This window comes from Anas platyrhynchos, chromosome 13 (assembly GCF_047663525.1).
Source record: "Anas platyrhynchos isolate ZD024472 breed Pekin duck chromosome 13, IASCAAS_PekinDuck_T2T, whole genome shotgun sequence".
NCBI lineage: Eukaryota > Metazoa > Chordata > Aves > Anseriformes > Anatidae > Anas > Anas platyrhynchos.
Window position 1 is genome coordinate 10,347,410 of NC_092599.1, and position 5,918 is coordinate 10,353,327.

At 43.6% G+C, this 5,918-nt stretch overlaps 1 long non-coding RNA gene across 1 annotated transcript; it reads left to right on the top strand.

The window, feature by feature from the left end:
• Nucleotides 1–495: 495 nt before the first annotated feature.
• Nucleotides 496–5,054, top strand: LOC106018821 (uncharacterized). Its single transcript, XR_011812575.1, has 4 exons — nucleotides 496–634; nucleotides 1,053–1,115; nucleotides 1,505–3,734; nucleotides 4,927–5,054. It is a non-coding gene; the product is annotated as an uncharacterized lncRNA (long non-coding RNA).
• Nucleotides 5,055–5,918: the final 864 nt, after the last annotated feature.

Below are 5,918 nucleotides of genomic sequence, written 5' to 3' on the forward strand. Positions count from 1 at the left end.
CGACAGTGCTTGAAAGCTGTTTGCTGTCAGCCTTGGTTATGTACTGCTCTCTAGCTGGTTCTCCACCACAAAACCATGGCTCCAGTGTGATGTATGAATGGGCAGGACACGAGAGCTCTGTGCCTACTGTCTGGAGCCAGCTCCAGCACGTGAGTTGGGAACGACAGCCTAAACCTGAGCTGACACATTTGAACTGTAATGGCCTCTAACATAAAAACAAAACAACAAAAAAACAAAACCAAAAAAAAAAAACAAAAAACACAAAGATAAAGCTACTAAGTGCAAGAGGGGAAACTGGCATTTTGGGATAGAGGAGTGGGGCCCTTGAAATTATCATGCAAATCTGGAGGCTTTTCAGCAATTTCGGCTAAATCCTTCAGGCCTGTGCACACAGAGAGGTTAATTTGGTTTCAAGCAGTATGGATTAAAAGCAGAACAGTTCATCCTGATTAATTCCCTCTGTGGTCACTCCTATTTCGGAATAAAAATGCCTAATTCAGAACCAGTGCAATTCACCCTTAACCTGCTTTAAGGTTATTAAGAGTGAGTCAGGCTTTTCCAACACCAGTGTTCAGAGAGACAACTGCTTGCAAATAGCCAGGAATTGCTTCACATGAAGGCAAACCCCTACTAGGTCAGAAAAAACACCTGAAATGTGGTATATTTACTAGATCAGATTCAGATATCGATTATACCATTAAGAAGTTCAGGTTGCTTCTGTTTTCTTCCGTGAGCCAGCTTTTGATCTAAGACACTGCAACCAAGATAAGAATCTGACCACTGACTTTAGAGGAAGTTTTTCCAAGAACAGGAAAAAAAAAAAAGTATTAGCAAATCTCCAGCAATGACTCAGGGAGCCACTCATACAGGAAAGGGTGACAGGACATAGCTTTTATTTCTATGTAGTTAGTTTAATAATCAGTGGTCTGAAAAGATTCAGGAGAGGAAAAGCATTGAAGGTCTTGAGATGCTTATAAGTTTTTAGCTAGAATTTGTGTTTAATCTGTTATAACAATGTAAAGAAAAAGTTTTATGATCTTTTTCTAACACAGATGCAAACTGTTATGAGCTGAAGGGAACATTATACCATAGCCAAGGATATGTGAAAACTGGAGGTAAGCTATCAACAAACTACCCATGAGCTCAGGGGATGCTCTGGGGCCTAAATGTGGAAATACCCAGCAAATCCCCACTGAGCTCTCAGAGGAAGCATTGCTTCAGAACCTGCCTTCTGCTCAGGAGTAAAGCCTGCATGAACTATGTGCAAATCTGGGTTTCTATCCATCATCCATTCCCCCCTCCAAAACACAGCCACCTCAAAAAGGGGCCATAGCAACTCTTTGAACACTTAGGGCAACATGACAGAGCAGGCTAAGTAAAGGTGAGGTAACTAGGATGGACTGTCTGCTCCTACAGCAACTCATTCAAATTTCCTTCCCCTCAGGCAGAACTTTCCCTACCAAATTCACACCCCCCTTACACCACAAACTCTTTCCATCACCAGGCTAAAACCACATCTTGCGCAAAGTGATCTCAGAGATGCTGATCCTAAAAACTGCATTAATAAATCTCTGCAATGGATGGAAAAGGAGGAATTTCCTGACTAAAAAGGTGAGCAGCACTAGGGGAATCTTTAAAATCTGGAAGTTTTAGCCCAAAGCACCTTTAAAGCTTCTGCTGTCACTCAGACTGGCTTGCTGTGGTGTCCTATGGGACTTTGGGTTTGGCAATAATATACGTCAATTTGCAGATCTTTGAGATTAAGCAGATTAATAATAGGCAGATTGAGTGATTTGAGAAAAAAGGCTAAGATCTTAGGGTGTTGGACACCATGTAAACATCACTCACTGTTATTTACTCCTCGTGAAGTGCCACAGGGTACACAGAATAGGGCAGGAGGGGGCCCGGCACCAGGCTGCAAATGGTCAGGGATGCCAAGCTATAAATATGCTGATATATTTTTACATTTGTTGTGGCAAAGTCAGGATGGTCGTTGTGATGCTGGGATGTTGCTGGGGCTGTTTTCTAATTATAATTAGATTCCGTTACTTTTCCAGGGTCATTATCAGAGGCACGGTCATGTGTGCTTGCTTTTAAATGCTCCTGGCCCAGCTAATTACTCTGGGCACAAGGGAACTCCATGGGCCAAGGGGAAATATTTCCAGTCCCAGGAGCGCCTCCTCCCGCTGCCAAGGGGTGGGTACCATTCCTTGTCTGACACCACCACGGTCCGCAGCAGGGCCATGCTAAAAGATGCTGTGACTCGTTTCCCAGTGCCAGCTGCAGTGAGCAGCTGTCCAGCAGCACATTTCAGGGGTGCTGGCAGTCTCCCTACAGGTGCTCCTGCCTTGCCCTTGCTGCCCGCCCTTACTTGCTGGTGCCCTCACGTCTGTAGGCTTCTTTTTTTGCACCTGTGGATTCAGAGGCAGGATTTGAAAGCAAATGTGCTGGAACATTTTCAGAATCCAAAAATAAACAACACCTGTCATTATAAGTGATCTGCTGAAGCAGCCATACGTGAATGTCCATGCCTCATCTGAGCGCCTGATGCTGAAAGGGCTTTTTGCTGTTGCTCACGGTGCTCTTGCTCTGCGTTCCCCAAGTGCCACTACGAGAACCTTTCCAGACAGGCTGCAAGGAGCCGTGCCCAGGAAAACCAGCCCCTAGGCTCTGTGGATGAAGCTGATGTGCAAAAAGATTCCAGCTGAAAGCACCAGAGGACTTACCGGAGCACCTCCTCACCTACAAATCCACAGGGAAGTGGAATTAAATGATTGGACTTGACAGCTAGGGAGAGGTATGCTGTCTCTGTTTAATCTTCCTTGTAGGATAACACCACCAAGACAAGGGCAGGGTACGGCCTATCGCACTAATACAGCCCTTCAGGAGTTTTCTTCGGAATTGTATGCCACCAAGGGCATTTCTGACACTAAAAAAAATGTAGAAAGAAACAAGAGATGGTTCCATACAAATGTACCAACCCTCCCAGAAGCCTTGGCCATATAGCCCAGGCACTGTTCTGCCTCGTCAGGTTTGGTCGATGCTCAGGTGCACTTCATCTCTTTGATACAGAAGCCAGATTCCAGATGCTGCATGTGAGCCACTGCCAGGATGCCACCCACACTGTGCAATGGCCCCTGCAACTGAAATGTAAAGACTTGTGGAGCATCAGACCCCACAAACCTTACTGTATTTATGGAGATGTACCTTTGCAACTGAGGCATTCCTTATATTTTGGGTTTGAATGATGGAGATGCCAAGGGAAAAAGCATTTGAGATCATCCGTGGTACTGCTTTTACCAGATGCAGACTCTTCTTTATGGGGTCTCCCTGCACGTGAGAGGAAGAAGTGTCTGACTTGATTGTTTCATCCAACCTTCCACAATAAGGATTTGTGTTTTTCCCTGATTATACTGGCTTTATGTCCAGAAAGCAATGTATCGGTGCCCAGTACATATCTTTCTTTGCCCACTATCAAGCCCTGAATTCTCTTCTCCTTTTTACCAAGAGCTCTTTCCCTTCCTGATGATGCTTCCTCGCATACACCTGCAGACTGTTTTCAAACCTCCTTTTAATCATCCTGCAGAGCTAGGCTACACATATTTAGCTCCATTAACCCTGCTTTACTTAGCCACTACACTGCGGGGCAGGATGCTCTCATCAAATAACCCTTCCCCTCCCGCTCTGTGTGACCATCAGCACACAGGACCTCTGCAGCCCGGGGTGCTCCACAGGTGGGTACGGCCAGGTGACAAGGAGAGCATTCCCCCCTGCTTTACAGCTTGGAACTACAGAGACAATCCAAAAGAATCCTTCACAGTTCTAAGAACCCTATATTCACCCTCTAAATCAGGAAAGCTAATTGGCCTCACTGCTCTGACAGTGTTTTCTCTCGGGAAAAAGAAGTGGCACTACTTCTTCAGCACTCAGACCTTCTGAATGCCGATGCCAAATGTGTTTCTCTCAATTAATATTGGCAGAATGAAAGGGCTTTCTTCTCTGATTCAGCCTTCTCTCCCAGGATAAATCTTTTTGGAATTTGCTTTATATATTGTGCTTTTGAATGTTCTTTTAAATGTTAAAAAATGACTGTGTGAGAATGTCGCCTTCTCATTACCAAAATTTACTACATATTTTCCTCCATTGTTACCCGTACAGTTCCAGCAGTGTTAACAATGGGAAGCCTAGAGCAAATGGTCTGGCACCAGCACTTGTCATCTAACTATGGCTGGTCAAAAATGTGTTGGAAAAGTGGTTTTGTGTTTTTTTTTTTTTTTTTTTTTTTTTTTTTTTTAACGTGCTTGTTTTGAGTAAGCACTTCCAAATGATTTTTTTTTTTTTAACTAAACAAAAATCCAATCTTAAGTTATATTTTAATCAGGAAAATAGTGGTTTTGTATCTTTTTTGGGGGGAAAACCTATGCTAGTGAATAAACGAAAATAGGTTCTCCACTCCCCTGCTTTTCTTGATTGGAAGCTAATAAACAAACAAACAGACAAAAAGATAAGGAGAGTATGATTTTTTTCATCAGAATGAAATTAGAAATGATTTTTTTTTAATTCATAATTTCTTTTAAAATGGATGAAAAAACTTCTGTAGTCTTTAAAATATTTACTCACCTCTTTGTAACTCAGACAACTGTCAGTACAACATGCCCCATCACATGACACTACACAAGCAAATTTTCAGGTTTCCACAAAGCTTGCAACACTGCAGGTAATGGGAGCCCAGCTACATTCAGCAATGGTAGGAAATGATTTAAAAGTGCTTGTAGCACTGGTGGGAGAAGCAGAGCAGCAAAGCTCTCTGGCAGAAGCTCTGCGGGAAGTCAGAATGGTCCTCTCTGATAATAAAACTTAGGAATCTACAAAATCTACTCATTGGAAACTACTGCTTTTTTTTTTTTTTTTTGTCCCTTTTTGCAGTTACTTCAATCTCCTTTGTTACCACAAATCTTTGTTGTAACTAAAACACAGAAGAAAGCACATCCTCTGAAATCCTTCAAATCCTTCAGCTGTGCCTTCCTAGAGCCATGGAAACAGTTTTGCATGCCCAGGGCAGGGCAAGGTGGATTTTTTTTTATTATTATTATTTTTAAACTTGTGGTCTGTCATAAGGTCCTTTTGTTTCTCTTGTGAATATTCAAATCAAAATCCTGGACTGCGGCATTTTTATTTTGACTCTGATAAGAGGTCACACCTGGGCATGACCTGAACTTGACCAGCCTCCCTTGCCAACTGCTTTTCATATTGTTCTCATAATGAATTTAAGTCATCAGCTGTTAATGCTTCTGCAACCCTACTGCTTCCTTCCTGGTGTTAGACAAGGATTCAGAGGACCCAGTTAATACTCAGAGCTCTATCCAATTTAAGAAGAGGATTTGGAATTCAATTAGGTCACTTACTGGCTGCTTCTGAACCTGAGCTGGGACTAAAATGTGTCCAAACCTTCCATTGGGTCAGACTGAAATAACCCAAGATACAGCAGCGCACCTGAACCCAAGCCCCTCCCTGCTTCCCATGCAATGCTCTGCGTTTCCCGTGGCACCGTGGAAATGCCTGCATTTGTATAGGAACTCACTCTCCGACAACGCAGCCCCATCTATTTGATGCTGGCATAAAGTGAGATTATTAATAGCGTGTGATCTACCGTGCCTTCCATCTGAGGATCTCTCTCAAAGCATTTTAGAAGGCTGAATCAATTTTCAAAACACTCCTGTGTAATGCTATCCCCATTTTACTGGAAGGTAAACCAAGGCAGTGGGAGGTATTTTTCCCAAGGGTTCGTTCGTTGGTGGAGTCAGAAATAGAGCCCCGGGCCTGTGCTCCAAATATAGCCTCCATTCTCATCCCGTGGCCGCGAGCTGGCTGCAGGAGTCCCCCCATCACACCCTCGACATCCCTCCTGCCTGCTGGGT